At 35.0% G+C, this 21,501-nt stretch overlaps 1 protein-coding gene across 9 annotated transcripts in view; it reads right to left on the bottom strand.

The window, feature by feature from the left end:
* The window catches only part of disp1 (dispatched homolog 1 (Drosophila)), a 120,300-nt gene that overhangs the window by 15,000 nt on the left and 83,799 nt on the right, over positions 1 to 21,501 (bottom strand). The window lies entirely within an intron of this gene.

Below are 21,501 nucleotides of genomic sequence, written 5' to 3'. Positions count from 1 at the left end.
AAATGCTTCACTCCCAGTTTTAGGCGAATGTTAAATACATATAATTCAAGGGGTTCTGCGAGTCCCATACAGATTAGTATTTTTCAGGGCACCAAAAGAAAACAGCACACTAAATCTCTGATGGATTAATACTTTCAAGGAAACTTTTCCTTTGATATTATGACATAGGTAGAGAAATCTGAAGAAATTCTAATGAAGTGACAAAATAACAGCTGTGTAACTAGAGTTATACTTTAATCAGAAAATGTCTATTGTCATGATTGACTTGGCTGGACACTGCATTTTCTGACAAGTCAACCAGTCATACCGGATGATAATGTGATTTTTAAGTGAAAATAACTCATATGAAGGCATCTTTGGAGTTTAATACTTAAACATGCAAACTTTCAATGAATCATCTGCAGTTTCACAAACTAAGTAATAAAAACCTGTCAACCGCAAACATTATTCCAAAACAAGGAGATGACAGCAATGAAAAAGTTTCCAGCATGGGAATGGAAATTATTTTTTACAGACCAAGCTTGTGAATTCTTATCTTATTCTGAGAGACTTGATTTTAAGAGTTTTTAAGTATTAATCATGGGAGTGCACTGACACAAAAATTACTTTAGGTATTACCTGGACAGCCTTTTACTTTGATAAATCTCCCTGCAGAAACAAGGTCAAGCTAGGGCAACAAATGTTAGCTTGTTTTTAATGTAACTATTAGCAACACTACAAGCATCCAATACAGTGTGTCTTTTATCTATTTTATGAACATGAGAATATAACAGTTTTGTAATCCAGCATCTTCAGAAAGTTGATGAATTTCAAATTTATTAAGTATGGTAAATATTGTTGTCTGAACTAAGCTAACCTGACTATAATATCTCTTGTAAGCTTATTAAGTCTGTTGAATGTTGACTGTGTAGAATGTTCAATCATCCCAACACACAGTAATTAAGATTTCCAATTAATTTCCAATTAAGACAGAGCTCTATGAAAGAGAAGAGAAAAACATTTCAATGCACCTTTGTTTGCTCTCGGTTTGCCACTTGGACAATCATGTTGATGTTTTACTAGCTCATTGGACTGCTGCTCTGAGAAAATACTGCTCTGACTGCTCTTACTTTTACAGTCATAAAATACTATAAAAAACTTTAGTCTAAGAGCTATGATTTAGTATATTGTGGTCAATATTAGGAACATGAGAGTAAGATATGAGTCCCATACTGATATTTAAGCAAACATGTGGGAAATCTAAATATAAACACAGATTATATCCTGACCATCAAACTTTCTGTCATACCGTAGCTTACAAAACAATACAGATATGCATCAGTAAACTGGTATACTTGGTGAATGTGTCCATATACAGATGCATCTAAAACATGTGACCAAAAATCACAGAAGCATCTGAAAGCCTCACACAACCACTCATATACAGTATACATGTAAAACTTATATCACGTTCAAATTTACACAGGCCGAATATGCTAAATGAATGTCAATAGATACAAATGATATGGGCATAAAGAAGTAATAAGCATAACAATATTTGAAATGGCATTCACAAAAAGCTATAAAGCATGTCCAATTTGAGTGAATATTTGAACAAACTAAAACCAGCTGTAATCATTCAAGATCCTTCTTAAAAAAGAAATTGCTGAGAAGCACGAGTGGTTTATGGAAACATGGGGGTACAGTACATGTCAGGCCATTCAACAGCTGAAGCTGAGCCAAAAGTGGGCCATGGAGCATGAAATTGATCCTAAACAAACAATCAGATCTACAAAAGAATGACTGAAGAAGAATTTTTGCATTTTAGATTGATCAAGTCAAATTCCAGACCAAAATCCCATTGAAATGTTATGGCTGGAACTGAAGCAAGCTTTTCATATGAGGAAACCCTCAAATTTAAGATTTTCAATAAGGAAGAAGGGGTCAGAACTCATAAATACTCTGGCATGAAGCATTTCTGTAAGGAAGAGAGGGAGAATTTTTTTAGTTTTCTCTCTCACTTCCTTGGCTATGGAGAGGTGATTGCTGCATGAAATAACGTTCACATTATATTTTCGACATGAATGGGATGTACAAAAAAAAACATTTGGATATCATCTTGAGGTGGGGGTCTCTTGGAACAGTTTGGAAAGTAAAGACTGAGTGAATTTCTTGGTAGTGCATTGCAGGACAAAGTGGGACAACAACCAGATGATATTAAGAGGAAAAACCACATCAAGAATATTGAAATTCTATATGGATGCATGTCTTCTCTCTTTAGAAATGTGATATGGGAAAAAAGGATTGAAACTATACTCTCTTTATACTTAAAAGACACTGGCAGAGCTCTAGGCATGGGATTTAGGGATGGAATCTCTTTGGATGAGGGCAGACTCCCTCTCTCATCTTAAGATTCCCCTGTTGGAGGGCCAACTTGATGTCCTGACTTCTGCTTTGCTGCAACAGGAAGACCTGGCCAAAATTCATAAAAGCCGATGTGAAAGACAGTTAGGAAATGTCTAGTTGAAGTCACTGATGTTCAAGGAGGTGCCACAAGTTACTGTATCTTAGGGCTTGCAAACGTATTAACATCAAAGGTATTTACTGTTGGAACATTTTGTTAACTGAATAATCCAAATAAATGTATTTATGTTCTATGTTTTATCAGGTAATCTTTGTCTTTTATTAAAATTTCTGGGAGGATCTAATTACTTTAGGTCTCCTATATAGTGTCCAGTCCAACAATGTGGACCAACTTAGGTAATGTCGGTATTCAAAACCTTTTTCTTGTATGATATTTACATATTGACAGTGTTTTCACTTTCTTATGTTTCTGTCATGTCACCCACTGAAGGTTGTATAAGCAGCAGTCTATGAGGTGTAAGATGAACCTATACAGTAAGTGAGAAAGAGACACAACAGGGAAACTCAGGCAGTGTGCTGACAAGGGAGCATACATGTAGGCATGGTTGTGTTTGGGAACTGTCAGGCAAGTAAAATATGTAGAACATTGTCCATGGGTGTGGTCCAAGAGTCCAGAGTTGGCAGCCAGGCAACAGATAGACAAGCAAAAGTACAGGGAAATGCAGTCCAGAGAAGTAAACTGAAAATGCAGCACCGTTCAAAGCCGGGGAATTACAGTTCAGGACTACCTATAGATGATATGATATTTACATATTGACAGTGTTTTCACTTTCTTATGTTTCTGTCATGTCACCCACTGAAAGTTGTATAAGCAGCAGTCTATGAGGTGTAAGATGAACCTATACAGTAAGTGAGAAAGAGACACAACAGGGAAACTCAGGCAGTGTGCTGACAAGGGAGCATACATGTAGGCATGGTTGTGTTTGGGAACTGTCAGGCAAGTAAAATATGTAGAACATTGTCCATGGGTGTGGTCCAAGAGTCCAGAGTTGGCAGCCAGGCAACAGATAGACAAGCAAAAGTACAGGGAAATGCAGTCCAGAGAAGTAAACTGAAAATGCAGCACCGTTCAAAGCCGGGGAATTACAGTTCAGGACTACCTATAGATGATGACAAGGCATTAATCACTTTTTAAATAATCAAAAAAATCTACCAAACATAGACCCAACAATAAAGAAAGCATTTGAGCATGTTATAAATTCATAATAGCATGTTTCAGTTATTCAGATCCAATTAACAAAATGCCAACCAGACACTTAATATAAGAATGACATGTAATTATTGCCTGCACTCTGTCAAAATCACTGACAAATTGTCAAATATGTATTATAAATTACAAATTATTTTTTATACAGTGTGCTAAAAAAAATTATCTTTGACAAAATAAAAGTATAAAAAAGTAAGATGTTAAGTTGTGGTGTAAAAGTGTTTTCTTAACATGATTCTCTAATAGGAAATCAAAAATGTAATTAACTGGCTATGCATAAATATTTATAGAGCTTCAGAAAAGAATATCTATTTTTGGAAATATGCTACCAGAATAATAAACTACTTGAAATCTGATACTAAATGCTTGTGATGTCATTTTGATTAATGGAAAATTTATATACTTAAAAGACTTTGACTGCTGCAAAAGTACCTCATTAGTGAGCGAGTCAGCTGGACCCAGATGAAATAAGATGGCCCATTGAGTGCCATGTGTGGTGAAAATCAAGAAAGAAAATCTTATAATTGTATATACATAACCTTTGAGAAGTGAACAAAGAGCCATCAAGATGTTGGAGGCTAAATGTCTTCAAGTGGACTCACTAGCTGATGAGTCAAGTCCTCTACACACTGATGGAACATAGGTTTGTGCAGGAGTGCCTAGTTGATACAGAACTTCACATGTAGCAATCGTGCAAAGGGCTACACTAATCAAGTCCTGGGACTTCACTTCCTGCCTATCCTACTTATTACGAAGTGACCTTCCCATGCTGTGTATAGGAACGGGACATTTATATCATGGATGCTCCGTTCAACATTTCTTGGAGGAGCTGAGACAACAAGAGGCATCCAGGGTTCAGAGACCAGTCAACAGGCACATGTTTGTCCAGCTCAACAAGAGGAATGTGACTACATCCCACAAGGCAGCATCTGCAACCTGGTGAAAAGCATGTGTTGTAGACAGTTTGTTTTGTTTCCAATGGTGACCAAGCACACTATCAGCAAGTGACTTTCACAGGAGACCTTGATGATCAAGACTTTCTGGCAAATGTTACTCAACATAATGAATTTAACTATTACACATGTCCAATAAAATATCAGTGCTACAAAAAAGATTATTTTTTCTGTAATTTTCCTGATAACTGTGAATGACTTGCAGTTATAAGTAATGCTTCTTTTGGTGTACAGCATATGTTGTAAAGGTAAACCGTTGTATAATTAAGAAATAAACTAAGTAAAAATAACTTTTGACATTTACCTATTAGCTACAGTACTTAGGACTCCAGCTAGTTAAGGTTAATTTAGTGTCAGGCAAACATAACTAATTTTTCAGGACATATATTTTTATTTTTTTCCCTGGAAAGCCCTAAAACTAAAGTTAATTTGAATGCAACTGACAATTGCTTGTGCTCAGGATCCATGGTGAAACAAGCATTGAAAACAGCCTTGAGACTTAGCTTTTCTGCCACAGTCAATAAGCATATGTGCATGAAGGATACTTTAAAGTCAAAGGGAATCAAAGTAATATGGCCAAAAGGGCAATAGGTCACTGTAGTTTTCCTTCTTCTCCTCTTTAAAGGGAATCTTCGGAATGCTATAATTAGTGGTTGCTATGGCACTGAGAGGCACAGATGAGCAAAAAGTATTGGCAGGAATCTTTCACCACAGGGTTACCTTCTGGGAAGCCTGTAAATCCCTTTAAAGTTGCTGGACATGTTAATACGACAACCAGATGTTGTGCAAAAGGTCTTAAGAGAATCTGCATAATCTGGACAAGGTGAATTCTATTATGGCTTGGCAAACAAAAATGAAACCCATACTTCACTTTATATTGGTATGTTCATTTTCAGCCAAATGCTGCTATAATGTTTGCGTTAAAATACCATATATATTATATATACATATAATCCATTACTAACACTGGCATCAATGTTTCAAATAGCAATTTTCATGATCTAAAAAGATCAGATTACTTAAAAATATGTTTTGTGTTGGGGATGGGACAAATTCTGAATTCAATTCGAAGGCAAAAATGGTATTACTTGAGAAGGATACGTCAATATAATTGCAATACACAGGTAATAGTGTAAGTGCACAGTCATTTTAATTTTCAGATCCTATTTCTTTTATAGTGCACCAAGACATTTATAATGAATTATTGCCTTTTTTCACAAAAAGAATGCTTAATATATGACTACAACAATTCAATACTACCTTCAGTGCTACTGATTTTTGGCCTTCTTAAACAAGACAACTTTTATTGTTCTGAATATTTCATCTAAAGGGCTAAGGGCAAATAAAACTCTTCAGACTTGTTGACTTATGGATTCAAAATGTTCTTCATCCATGGGAACACAAGGTTTTCAGTTTGCTTTCAAGAGTAACAGAATGCTTTTGTCCTAAAAAAGCTGCCTGTATTATTAGTCAGAGCCATGCAGTCCAAAGGAATTACTGTTTAGGACATGTCAGAGCCATGGTGTCCAAGAGTTCTGTCCAACTACAACTACACAGCAACCACAAATGACAAGTACAGAAAAGGAACATAACCTTTCTTTCATAACCAAGGTCACTCAGAGCTTGGCAATAAAAGGATATAGAAACTTTCGGTAAGTAATGCATATGAAGAACATGCCCTTGCTTCAGCATTAGAAAAACACACATTCAAGGGCCTTGAACACATACTGAAGGCACAGTGGGAAATAACCAAACAACAGACGTTTTCAATCATCCTCTTATCACCACCACCAATGGGGTGGAATACTGCACATTTGATTAAAAAAAAAAAATACTTAGAAAACTGTTTTTTAGTCAACATGTTATTTTATTTGTATAAGGAAATTGTTCAGAGATCACTGGGTTAATTTATTAAGAAAATATTATGCAAAAAGGTCGAATAGTATTAGGAGACTGCTGATTTATTATACAATGACAAGGTTTTAGGAGGTTAAAGGGCTCCGCAGAGGGGAAAAGTACTAACAGATGTTTCAAGGTATTTATGGAATAAGTGTGCAGGACAGGGGAAGTCCAATTACTGTCGACTCATTTAACGTCTGATTAAAACGAATGCAAAAATGACATATCATTAAACAGACTTTAGAAATGGTTATCTGAGCCTATATTACAATTACAATCTTACTTTGTTAAAACAAGAATACATACAAATAACACGATACTTCTAGCACAGATATTAATACAATTAATTCAAAAACACCAACAGGATTAGTAATAATACTGACTTTATATTTCCATTATTTAAATATTTAAACATGGCAGAACTAGCATCTTTATCAGTCATTGGCTGTATTTTTCATGGAGCAACTAATTTGGTAATTATATTAAACGGTGGTTTAACTCTCAGACAGCTAAATTGCTTACAAATGTGTTGTCCTAAAACATGTAATCCACAAATGCATACAAAGACATCCAGACGATGAAACATACAGAACCCTGCCCCTCAATATTAAAAAGCTTCCGTCACCTTTTTCACACTGTTGTAAAAATAAGACATACTGTATATATGTAAATTAATACCTGAAAAGTATTCAGACCCTTGCACAGTTCCCATACTTTGTTGCTTTAAAGCTTGTAATCATGCTACTTTGAAGCAGCTTTCAATAATACTTGCAAATGTATATACACAATCTACTCCACACATTCAAATTAAAAAATCATAAAGAACTATTACAGTATTAATATAAAAGAAACATGGAAAGTTACGATTACATAAGTATTCAAAAACTCTGCTATGGCAAACTGAAATTAAGTGCACATATTTACCTTAATGAGCCATACATTTAGTTGAGTGGTCTCTGTCAGTGAACAATAATACCTGTTCACATGAATATTCAGAATACATGTACCTTTCGCTGGAAAATTTCTCGGTCAGGTAGTGAATTAAAAAAGTCCTGCCAAATCTTAAAGGAAAACCTGCGTCAGGCCTAAAACTGTGAAAAAAAATTAACCTTTCAGCAGGATAATGCTCTAAAGACAAAAGCTACAATGAAGCAGCTTAAGAATAAGAAATGAATGTCCTTAAAGGGTTCCAGTCAGAGTTCTGACTTAAATCCTACTGATAATCCATGGTAAGACTTAAACTGCTGTCAATAAGTGATCCCCAACTTGAGAGCTTGAGCAAGTCTGCCAAGAAGCAGGGGCAAAAATGGTACCAGGCCAGTGTGCCAAGATGGTAGAAAGTAACCTAAAATACTTTTGGCAGTGATTGCTGCCAAAAGTGCTTCCACCAAACATTGAATTCATGGGATCTGTACAATAAACTCATTTAAGTTTTTTCTCTGGCGTTGTTTGCACACGTTTACTGTTAACTTGTCTTCACCCTAGAGATCTTGAGCTTGAGCATGCAGCATGAGCATTTGTTTTTGAATAAAATATTAAGTTTAAAAAATGTGAATAAAGCATTTTGTAATTTCACAAAATGGGACACTAAAGAAAGGTCCGGAAAACAGGAGGAACTACTGTATATTTGCAACAAAATACCAGAAGTGGCGATTAAAAAAAGAATGTTAAAATTCCAGAAAAAAAACTATAATTCCTCTTCCTTCTCTACTCTACTCTGATGAACTGAACTGGAATTCATTTACATTCATTGCTTGCAATGCCATTTGTAACAGCCTATTGCATATTCCTCTGTAGAACTAAAACACTGAGGAAAACAAACACTCATGTGTTTCCTTAAACACTTCATTCAAACGGATAAAGCCATTCTTCCACTATGGCAGCCCCACCTACTGTATCAGATTTCCTGCTGGTACTCAGGTTATCCACTGCTGTCCACTGGCCTGTATATTTACAACTGCAATCCTGCCACAGTTGTCCCAGCCGTTACTGTAAATTATCTCCAGCTCACTTCTGTCAGCATCTGTCAAGATTAAAGTCTTGATAATCTTCAGAGTAGTTGACTAGGCTCTCTTATCAGTCTCTCAGCGAACCACAGCGAAATGTTAATGGACTGTATCAAATGTAACAAGTAATACCTGCTACTGTACAATGCCTAGAATTACACTCATCTTGTAACAGGAAGAGGGGCTTATACCATTTTTACTTTTGTGCATACTGCAGAGAATACTCAAGAGTGTATTTTATTTAAACTTCAATTCATTACTCAATCTGCTTTTTACCACATACTGTATCTAGATAACACATTTATGATTACCACTCTTAAAATCTGGGAATTTATACACAGTTTAATTTGTTTAGTCTTATTACAACAAATACACGTTCAACATATAGAAAACTATATGTTGTCTTTCATTTATTAAATTATCCTTGACGTCTACAATCTGTTTTCTTTTCGTTTTAGCGTTTCACTAAAGTGCATTTTTAATTGGTGTACATGTTAAAGGCTCAAAATTTTAATATGGAAAAATACTTCATTGTTACAGATTTAGAAAAAAACAACAGTGCTTTCATTTCTGAGAAATGACTAGCAAAAGCCCTAGATCAATATATTAAATTGAATGAATCAGAAAATAATAGATGCAGACAAAAAATTACTTTGGCTGTAACAAAACTTGTTTTAAACATGTATGGAAATGTACATGTGCCTTATGATTTATACACGGCACTGAATAAAGATTTGCTCATGTATCTATAGCTTGTTGTCCTACACGATATTAAAAAAGCTTCCCCAAATATAAAATGCCTGAGCAGCAGTACGCTGCTTTTTTAATGCATGTATCAAAACCACATGCCAAGTTCACAAATGCTTACAGTGAAAGAAAACCCCATATCATCCAGTTACTTCAGAACTGTCCAATCCAGCAGAGAACTTGTTTTCCATACAGTAAATACAAGCATGCCACATGCGCATGAAGTGACACAGACTGTTACATCCACTGATGCCCAGAGGTTGAAGGTCACACCTGCTATCACCGCATTCTTCTGCTTGAAATATGGACTTGCACAAATTCCAGACATACAGAAAGGATTCCGCCAATAGATACACGCTGTCCTGGAGATGTCTCTATTATCCTTTACTCCGGTTTAACTATGTTAAAAAAACATGGCTTTTATAAGCTATGATGAATGCCAGCAGAATTGTAAACCTCAAATGACTTAAGTATTTAGTTTCTGCTTTAAAAACATATACACACGGCACATATAAAATGTTTAATTAACTGTGACTACTGTACCACAAAATAAATCGCAAATAAACTGATGCATGACATAACACAGTACAGTGGGTTTACAATTCATTAAAACCATTACGTGCTTTATTAGTTCAACTAAATCAGAATGTGAACGAGGGTATAAATTATTGCAATACAAATCTAAATGGATTCATTTATTTAAAAATTCTCATAAACTGCATAACTAACATATCCCTGTTGACTACGGATTAAAAAAAAACCTTTGTCTTTATGGCACCTATTTATGAGTATTTCAGCAACATTTTTGTTTTCTTTATTTACAATTTGAAACAATTCTACTTATCTAATATTTAATCTATTTTCCATTTCTATTCACTTTGCTTAGCAACTACTGTAGGCAGACATCTATTTCAGTTTGTAAAAAAGACATGACTACTGAGTAAGATTCATAAACATCCATTGCTGTTTGCACAAAATGCTGATTAGCCAGTGAAGTTCCTTAAGTGTGCATATTTTTTGCTAATGCTATAAAATATCTAATCGATAACATACCTACCACACAGTATCACAGGTACAGTTACCTAAAAAAAAACAATACCTTATTAAGATTTATTACTTAGAAAGGGCACTGAATGTTAACTCCAGCAAAGCAGATTAATATTACTGAGTACCATAAATGTTTTAAGAAACTGTTCTCTTCATCTCAGTTAAATCACTGGAGCAATACGTGAATATTTCTGTCAATCCATTTGAGATAATTTATGGTGCCGACCTTTAACTTCCTGCAAGGTGTTCAAATTCAGATTACACTTTTTCCAAAAGCCCTCAACTGGAAAAGCCATTTTCTCACTTGCTGGGATTGTTTTACAAAAGCTCCTTTCACACTTTTTCTTCCTGTTCCCAGGGCAGCTGCAAGCCCAAACCAATGCAATCAAAAGGAATCTTGCAGTGACAAAGGAAAAATTACACCTGTCTATTTGTATGACATCTTAATAAACCATGTCTGACAGCTTTTAAAGAACCCAGAAAAAAACCTCTTTCCCATAGTAGATTATCATGAGGTAAACCTCACCTGGATCAACGTATGGCACTTTGGCGGCAGCCAGCCACCACTGGTGTAACCAACCACTTACAGCTGCCCTTCCGATAACTTTATAACTACACATATGGCTCTATTTTCACCAACTGTCACGTGGAATAAGTACGGCATTTCACAAAAGCACTGCTTGTACCTCTCCAGATCAGTGCACGACAAGAATCCATACACTGTCCAAACACCAGAAGCATGGAAAATGACAAACAGCTGCCCACAGATTTTTATTGTACCATTATATACACTTCAAAATCAAATTTTCCTTCTGCGTGAAAAGAAAAGTGAGATCAAATGCCTTCTTGTCACCATGATTGCACTCTCATTGTTAACCTCCGTTGATATAGTAATATTTTAATCTGGATTCAACAGAACCTTTAAGATAAACTTTGATAAGACCCAAGATTATGCTCCTTTGACCTGCTCTAAAACATGTAGTGTTTTTGAAATCTGACTATTAATACAAGTTCAAACCTCAGAGAATTTTGTGACTGCCGCCATTTGAACGTTTGGAATGTTGTAAGGATTAACTGTTTTCCATCTGTGTAACATTTAAACCTAGTCTTTGCCTAATGTTTTATGGTTTCAGTTCATCAGGATTGCACTACTGCAATCATTTACTTATTGCACTACCTTCAGGTACTTAAGAGGCTTGAGTATGTCCAGGATTCTGTGGCCCATGTACTTTCCTAAAAAAAACTTTGCTTCAGCACATTATTCCCTCCTCTGCGCACTGCATTACAATTGTTATGGAGCTTTCTTGTGTGCTACTCCATGTCTCTCTCACAGCCCACATCCATGTATCCATGAAACTCACTTAATTTTTCAACTTCAGTTCTTCAACAGCACTCGTAAATAAAACTATTATCATCCACTTCCAGATACTTGGAGTAATGTGCCTCCTGTCCTGTGTCAATCTGCTCAATGAGCCATGCTGCTATTCCACAACTGGAATTTATAATAAAGTATCGTTTAATGATAATACTTAAGATAGCTTTAGTACTGTTTAAATTGGAGGACATGGGGGTATAAATAAACTTTCAGGGTCATTCTGGCTTTAGATTTTAATTAAACACAACTGAGACTGCTCTTGATTCTAAATTCTAAGATATTAGTGCTAGATGTAATACTGTTATTGTACTTACACAGTAGGAGAGTTTGGTATCTGGTAAAAGATGCCCTTAAATGGCTTAAATCTTGCCTTGCTGAATAATGAAATATTTCTCTGTGTTGTTATCGTTCAGACATTGTGGTGGTGGTGGATACATGTTATGTTCCACAGAGGTTAGTACTGGGTCCTTTGCTATTCAGTATTTATACATTTCAGCTTGGTCAAATATTATCATTGCCATAGCTATGCAGATGATAAATGTTATGTCTGCACCATGTGTAGAACAATGTAAAGACTTGGCTCTCATCAGAGAAATATTGCAGCATACTATGCAGTCTTTGTAACTGAAAAAATTATTTGTTTTTTCAAGGACAGACTAATACCCTTCCTGTAAGAGCCTTTAAACTATACTTATTGAGTTACAATCAAACCTTCCACTGGAGTTTAAAATCCTTCTGTTTATGTTCAGTGCTCTACATGGCTTGGGACTGATGCTGGCTTCTTGTCCACTGTTTATCTACAGTACACGTTTATAGGTGACAAGTGCTAATGTTGCTACAGTATTCCCAAGAGCTCTGGAACATCATCCCCCCCAAAAAACGTGAACTCGGTCACATTGGGTGTTTTAAGTCTAGCCAAAAGTCTTACTTTTCAAAAGAGTGTTTTGGAATTGTCTTCTTTATCTAATTTGTTTTGCTTTGGAAATTTCTTTCCAGTAGTAGTGGTTATACATATTGGATGATTTGCTCCTAAAGCAAATCCACAGAGTTTCCTGAGAACATTTTACCACGCTTGTCAAACACACTCTTCACTCTTCTTTTGAATTTTCCAGGTAGGTCTCTATCTGCAATAAGTTTCTGATCAAGACAATCAGAAGTCTTGACTTCTTCAAGTTTAGCTTGATGTGCCCCTATCTTGTTAGGCTTTGCAAGGCTTGTAAACATGACACTTCCAGCTCATTCTGAGTTCTGTCTGGCAGTTGACAATTCCCTTTCTTATTCAGAGCTTTTGGTAAAATGTCAATGTCATATGCATGTAACAAGTCACTGAAGTTCCTTTTACTTCAGTTTCTCTTTCTTCCCAGTCCAAGATCTTGATACCAAGTACTCTTTGTATCACCGTAAATGGTTTTAGAGAGATGTGTCCACTTAACATACTTTTTCACAGACCTTCTCACTCTGTCACACTTTGATGGAATGTGGTTTTCGATATGGCAGACTACTGTTGTAGACCATATTTAATTAAATATATTTAGACTGTCTATTTGTTTCTTAAGAGAGCTGCCTTTAAAGTCAGAGTCCAGGACTGTCCTGTTTGAGATCACTTTACTTTAGGCTGTACTTTTGTGTGTAGTAGATGATTGACTCTCTGACCTTAAAGTGTTAATTAAGATTATTTTCATGCTTTGCAGTTACAAAATCAAACTGTGAAAACTGCATTGACCGTTCAGGTTTCGAACAGTCATGCTAATGACAGAAATGTTCCTTTGATCAGAAGAGCAAATGTATTTAAAAAGCAAATCTCCATCCCTAGCTCAAGACAAAACCAGAGTCAAACATATCTTATTACAAAAACTGTCCAGTTAGAAGATTTATCTCTGGAAAAAAAAGGCTTTTCTATTCATGGATTATGAAGCATTTAACCTTGACAATTCACTCAGCCCCAGGGAGATACTCTTCTTTGTTTATATATCCAGTTGCAAACAGCAACAAAAACCTTGCCTTATATCATCTGTTCAACTCAGACATAAACTAATTCCCCACTGAGTTATATATAGAGAGATATCACATGTCTCCTTTGTGGTTTGGACACAGGTTAATGGCCTTCAGGTACTGCTCCACTTTTCTTTAAAGCTACTGAGCCATCAGATTTTGATCACTTGTCCAAGGTTCTTTTAAGAAAACATTCTGAGAGAAAAGTTTGACAAAGCTAGAGAGGCAGTTAACATATAACTTGTGAAGCACCAAGACAATACATCTGGAACCATTGGAAGCATCAAAAGGAGCGATGCTCTAAGCTATAATAAAGTTCAAAGTAAAGCTCATCAGAAATCAAAGAGTAATCTAAGTGTTATAGAGTAATATTCCATCATTTTCTCGCTATGCAGTATAATTTGCATTATGGTAGTAGTTCAGGTAGGTAGCTGCATCAGACCTGTGATCTACCATTATGAGCTATTATAATGGTAGATCAATTTTGCTATACTTTACAATAAAAACACAACACACAATTTTTTATTTCCAAGAAATCTTGAGTCTTATAACCTTAAATAAACATAAATAAAGTGCACACTGTCTCAGCTAATATGTTAATTTAATAATAAGCGAGTCTGTAACAAACTCCTGTACTAATGTGTGCCAAATTTGTTAACTCTTAGAAGGATTTTCACTGGCTTATTGACGCAATAGTGTTTTTTGATATATAGATGATGTTCACATTGACTGTAGGTTTGCAGATATTTTTCTGGGTGTCTTATTCTTTTTTCTCAAATTTTTTAAAAAGTGAATGAAGGTGTTTTTAAACAAACAAAGTATCATCTGTACAACTATTATAATATTACAATCTTTAATGATGGGAAAAACTGTGGTTTAGGAATCACTAATAAATACAATTTACTTTGTATTTTATGTACTTTACTTCTTTAGTGACCACAATATGCATAACAGGGATGGTTTAGTTTTTCAAATTGAAGAATATTCTATAACTATAACAGAGTTCAGACATAATTTAGCATGGTCAGTAACTGCACTCATAACCAATACCAATGGCGTTGCTGTGTGAAATGAAAAATTAGTTCCTTCTAACTATCAGGGTACTTGGTGACTTTTTTGAAAATCTTTAATATTTGTATTTTGTTATTATAGTTACTACAGTCACACATTATATTTTAACCTATGTACAGGAAAGAAAAGATACTATGTAAAATGTAACTAGTGAGTATCACATTTAAATTAAGATATTTTAAATTACTATGAAATGAAATAAGTGCATGCGCAATTTAAGACTGTCTGATTTTACAATTATCAGAAATAAAACTTGAAAGTTACATTGCAGAAACAAACAGCAACACCTCAAGGAACTATAACATAATGCTTACACTGTGTCCATGAGACTAGAATTAACTATTATTCTTAAAAGATACTGGTATTATGAGAGACAAGAGAAAGGCTTTCTGGGCCTCCTATTCTTCATAACTATTATTATGTTCCTATAATGTGGGGAAATCAGTTTTCAGAAAGCCATTGCTAACATAGTCTACCTGAACAAACCCCATCTGAAAAACCAAAACTGTGTCATGTCCACACACTGACAAACATAACACCCCACGACGTCCCAGATTCTGACCTTGCAAAATTAATAGGCTTAACAATAGTATTCCCTCTGGAAAAATATAATGGAAAGGACAACACATTTTTAATATCACAGTTAAACCTTTTACTCTTCCATCTTGGAAGAATCTCGTAAAACATGTGTTAAGAGTGAAAAAACTGAACTTAATGAAAACCTTTTTGAATACCTTATACAAGATGTGGAAATAGGTTCTTTATACTGTTTCTATATTAAAAATAGCCTAAGTATGTCATGTCCAAAACACTGATTTTACCTGAAATAGTTTTAAAGAATGATTTTTATGCCAGCTGTCTGAAATGCAGCAGTCTCTTGTAGACCTTGCATTTGAAGTTCTTAAGGAACAGAGGACTAACTTCATTTACAGGACAGGATGTCTTACTTGAATGGCCACTAAAGTTTTTTAACATCAGCATTCACTTTGCCAAAAATAAAAACCTTTTAAAAGGAAATGGTTGTCGTGGACTTGGGTCAAAACTTGATTTAAGTTTAAGTACTTAAATCTAATTCAGACTCTAATCTTACAAGAGGTAGCTGTCCTCTACGATACATTCAACATGTATTGATATGCCTTTGTCCTGCCTACATTTAAAAGTGTTCTTTCATGTGGTTTTACACTGGTATATTGCAAAATGATCACTGAAATGTGCCTGAAAAAGGCACACATAATTATAGACCTCTGCCTGTAATGTAAAACCAATACTTCTAAAACATTATAGATCTTTTATGAGAACCCAAACTAAAAATCAAAACTTGCTAAAAATAGTAATGTGCTTCATAGGACAACGTATATTAATCTTAGCATGTATATTTAAGTAATTCAGTCTCAGTATTTTTATTGGAAAATAAAGTGGACATTATGGATTTTTAAAGAGCCTTCTTTAATAGCAAAATATAGAGGGAAAACCTAAGTTGCAAAAGGAACAAGTAAAAGTTTATTCCATGCTGAAAAGAGAAGAAAAGAACCACAATGTTCTTGGCTGTGGCTGTGGAGCCTTCTTCAGGTGTGAAGAAGGCCTTCTATGACTGTAGAGCCTCCTTCAGACTCCACAGCCAAAACATTGTGTTCTTTTTCAGCATGAAATAAACCTATACTTGTTCCTTTGCAGCCTATGCATGCTGATGCTACCTACTTAATTTTTAAGTTGCTCAATAGTGAACATATATTCTAAGTTTCATGATTTTAAGGCATGTATATTAACCTCCACACACAAACACAATTCAGTCATACTTTCTTCACCTTTATTATGTTTAGCTTTGTTCAGTATTACTCCACTCACCACTGGTCTCTTTCAGAGATGGTAAAGAGGAACTGGTGCCATGCAGAGCTCAACAGCCCACTTTTACTAGTTCACTGAATGTTCCAAAGGAATTGCCCAAAATACAGACTTTATATCATCTTCTGTATTTCAAAATAATTAAAACACAGTAACAAAAGAAATGGGTTAGAGTTATGTTTTTAATATTTGGTCCCTAGTCATAACGCTTGCATAAATGCAATGTAAAAAAGATATACTGTAACAGCAGTGGTCAATAATTACTGCAATTATTAAAGCAATGAAAGAAGTCCAGAAGAGTGAAAGGCACTAATGAAAAATTCAATGTTTTGTTCTAACTACTGGGTGACAGGGGAAATTAACTTGCAGTCCACAAAGCATGATTGATTCATTTTATAGAAGGCAGTGTTTTGAACTGTCAGCCACATAGATAGATTGTCCCTGCAGGGGATGAAAACTTTTGAATTGACCACGGTTCACAGGACTCTGGCCCCAGGCCAGTAGGTGTGTAGCTATCACTCTCCCCTCCAAATTCTGTCTCCAGACAGCTAAGAATGAAAGAGCTGTGTTAATGCAGTACACACCTATGAATGCTTTCTACTTTGAATGCACAGTTTGCATTTTATTCTGCCCCAGCAAAAAAAAATAATTTGTGCTTTTACTTCTGCTACACAATTTCCTCACAGCATGTTTTATTATAATACATGTACTAATGGGGTTTATTGGAAATTCACTCATCCTTTAAACTTCCATTTTCTTTAGACTTTTCAGTAAATATGCTCACGCTGTAGAGACAATTTTAATTCCATTAATCTTAGATAATGCAGCCTTCAGTCTGAGCTGAGCCATTGCTTTCTAAAACAAAGGTCAAGTGATGTTACACACTTTACAGAAGCTTACGGTAGACGCAAAGCTATCGTAATGTCAACCGAGGCATATCTGCATGAATTATAATGTAGGAACATCCTAGGCTTCATTTAGTACCTTTTCAAGGCAGAACACTGTATAAGGCTTCAGAAACCATTGTTTCTTTTACATTTTGGAAGTCTGTTTCAGCCAAATGCCTGAAATTGTTATCACAAAGGCAGTACATTTGCTGGTTGGGACTTGTAGCTTTCGGATAGCTACGTATTTGTTAAACATTTCAAAGGAAATTCTTTGTTTAGGCAAAGAAACTTCAGGTAGGTGTGCTTATTATGTTGCAGAGGAAGACAAGAAACAATAGCAAAAGAAAAATGTTCTTGGAGGACCCCTATGTGAAGAAAACATTAGCCCTTCTGTTTTGTATTACTATGGTTAGATGAGTCTCCTGTGTGTGATAATACACAAATGAAAGTCCTACACTCTTGGAGTTTTACTACAGCTTATAAAAAGTACTTGTCTTGTCAAAAGAAACTTATCCCATCACACAGCATTTTATAAGACAAGACCACAGCAGAAAATACATATTTCTAAAAATGCCTTTAAGCTATTCATTATTTATCTTTCTTACATGTGTCCCAATTATGCAAACCTGCAGATATACAAGTGCTCGTCACATTTTTTTAAGGAATCACAAGTGAATAATGCTTTAACACTACACCAGGATTTTACTTCAGGTGAACACGGCAGAAATAAGAAGAGCTAGAAGACAGGAAGATAGGTTGTTTAAGGGGCCTGTGTCCCGTTACAAATACTTTTCATATCATACAGGTAAAGGATTATTGGTGCTGAAGTATGAAATGCAATGTGGTTATTTCTAGCACTTGAATCTGTAAGATGCCCTTGGCACATTCTTCAACTACAAAGCAAGTAGGGGATTGAATCTGAGGTTTAAAACTTCAAGAAACACCACAAAATCATGTGCTTGCAATGCGTTTGTGTAATCCATTCTCAGTACTGCTGAAGAAATCCTGAAAACTTTAGCTTTAACTATACTGTATATTTCTCCAAAGATTACCTGAATGTGAGGTTGTTTTATTGAAGGTCACATGTAATTAAAATAAAATGAAACATAAAACATTTAACTGAAGCTTTCTCTAGGCACTACTGGACTAACTCTAAAAATATAATGGCTCAAATGCAGACAGGAAGAAAAGAAATCTATTAGCAGTAGAAAACAAAAATACTATTCTACAGTTTGATCAATAAAAATTCTACACAGTAGGGGAATTTTCTTTGCTTCAGGAAAAAAAGTTATAACTATTATAAACATAGAAGGTATTGCCTCCATAAGAAGACAATCTACAGAGTTTGGATTTTACCTTTATACTATATCAAAGTAGTGTAGACTGCAATGCAAATTCTAGGTAAGAGAGTGCCTGTAAGAGTAATGCAATACTTTATTTTCCAAAGAACACATACTCAAAAAAGAAAAATATTTTATTTGGAACTCTTCTCAAGGCAACATTGAGTATAATACTACCGGAGGTTTTGTACAATACAGACCCTTAAGAAGCCAAAACATTTTTAACGTACTTCAGATTTTCTGTGGATCCACAGCTTATGACAGTTGTACTGTCCTGGGAACATGGTATACAAGTACCCTATATGGAAGTCTTCTAAGTCAGTAATAATCCACCCACCTATTACCAGAACACCAGTTATTAGTGTCAGGGTTGTGGGAATCTGTAGTATATCCAGGAAGCACAGGGCATGAGACAGAACTACACCATGGGAGGGAAGCTAGTCCATCACAGGTTATACACAAACAAGATACAAAAGGTACCAATCCACAGAGTCAGCAAGTCTTTGTCCAGTATGTCTGGAATCAAACTCGGGGGATGTTTTTTTTTTATAAGGGAACACTGATATTAAGTTATAAATACAGTATACTATTAAAAGTAAAATAAATAAAAATGTATTTTTATAAGTAGAGACACTCTATATGATTTTTTTCTATTTGTTTTCTAAAAGGATATCTTCTGGTTTCAAAGAGACAATTCATGAAAAAAATATGGTAGGACTGATTTGTGTCCCAGAAATCCCATTCTACAGTTTTTGTTTCTGCAGGGTTAAAAAGGTTATTAAATCATGCATTCCTCTCTTTTGATGCTTCAGACAGAGCCAGTGCTATACAGCTTCTTTCTTTTTTATACTCGAGCTCAATCCAATAAGAGAGTAATTCCAATGCAGCAAATATGCTGAACATAGCAAATGCTGGCAGTGCTGAAGAGCATGAATCTCAGCACACACAAAAAGATTCTGCGTCATCTCCAGCAAATTCTCATAAATCAGCAGCCTGGCCTATTGAACAGCTCTAAATCAGACACTTGCAAAGCTTCCAGCAGCAATAAAAGAATAAGCAACTGAAGAGGTGTTTTTATAAACAGTAGGAGATAATTAGTGGAAATCCATCAGCCTGCCAGAAGCACATCTTACCAAGCTCTGTGTAACTCACTGCCCTTAAATATGACCAAGCTGCTAGGACTAGTACAGAAAAGTATGGTACCTGATTTTAAACTGGTGCTGGAGGGAAAAGTATAGTCTGTCTGATGATGCCCAAGTATGCACATTTAATTGCAATCTAAAGCCTCCATTCAAAGTTCTTAGTAATCCACAGTGTATAGCATTTCATAGCAGGTTCAATTTCCTTTGTAGTCTACAAAGTAGGAAATTCAGTGTCAGGGACAGAACATGAATGCATCACGCAAGATTATCTATTTTCTTCATCTTTCAATCACTGACTTTCACCTTTCAACAAGCGCTTACCCTCCCTTCTCTGGTGTATGGAGACACCACAGGGGTTTCCCAGTTATTTTCGACTGAACTTTCAAAGGTAGACTTAGATGCAATGTTGTCTTTCAAGTTTGATCCGCCCATTCAAAGACTGTTGTGTCTTGTTTAGTTTTAAAATTATTTAAACAAAATATTTTCTCTTATTTAATTTAAAGCAAAGATTAAAAACGGGAAACAGTACTCTTGAATTATGATTCTGATTATCTGATTTGTAAAACAAGAAATAAATAACTGCAAAATACAATTGCATACTTCTTAAGATTATTTCTAAAACACTGATGTTTTTTTCCCAACAAAAATATTGCTACTGAAATCACTGAAGGTAGAGCAAAGCTTGTCAAATACTTTATATTCTTCAAATTAACATTTGAAGGTTCTATTTACAAATGCTTCTCATAATAGATTACCAGCTATATATTTTGCACACTGCCATTGCCAAACATTTGACAATTTCTATTTATGGTGTTTTTACCAAGTTTTTTTTTCTTCAGTCATTTAGCAGGGTTCCCACCATTAAACGGTTTTAATTAATAGCTGAATGCAAAACAGTCATAAGAAATTCATAAAAATAGCAGCTGCTATTCTATTTGCTAAAAGCCTAGAAGCCCAAAACATGAATATCAGCAAAGCTGTACCTTACCACGTGCAAATCTGTACATCCAATTACAGAGATGCTTTCCCTTAAACAGCGTATAACATTTGTATACAAATGTTATACATCAAATCGAGCCACACACGTCTTCTCTAATGAAGTTAAAGGAGTCAAATTTAATCTCTTCAAATTTCCACAAACTGAAGTAAGCAAAAAAGATCACTTTACATAAATCAAGAACCACTAATGACACTTGCTACCACGAGTAAAGCCAAAAACATACTTAAGTTACTGAGGCCCAGAACAAAGTATTTTTCTGTTTCTTTATTTGAAAATGATAAAATAAGATTGAACATGTGATGCGGGTTACCAGCCATAAAATATGAAAGCATGTGGTTAGCATTTACCAGACCTAATGTGCCAAATGTGTCACATTTCGCTCTGCTTTTAAGTAAGTGTATCCATGCTAAAGAGTAACAATAAACAAAATATATTCCCTGCAAATATTGCAAGTGTAGTAAAGTTAAATAAATCTATTAAATGTATTTTATGAAATTAAAATGTCAAGATTTTGTGTTTTATCACAGCTTGCAAAGTGAAATTTTATCCATCTTCAAAACAATATTGATTGCATTCACAAATTGTTTATG

Source organism: Lepisosteus oculatus, chromosome 2 (genome assembly GCF_040954835.1).
Source record: "Lepisosteus oculatus isolate fLepOcu1 chromosome 2, fLepOcu1.hap2, whole genome shotgun sequence".
Taxonomy (NCBI): Eukaryota; Metazoa; Chordata; class Actinopteri; order Semionotiformes; family Lepisosteidae; genus Lepisosteus; species Lepisosteus oculatus.
The sequence above is the reverse complement of the archived record's forward strand: the minus strand, read 5'-3'. Positions and strand labels throughout refer to the sequence as shown.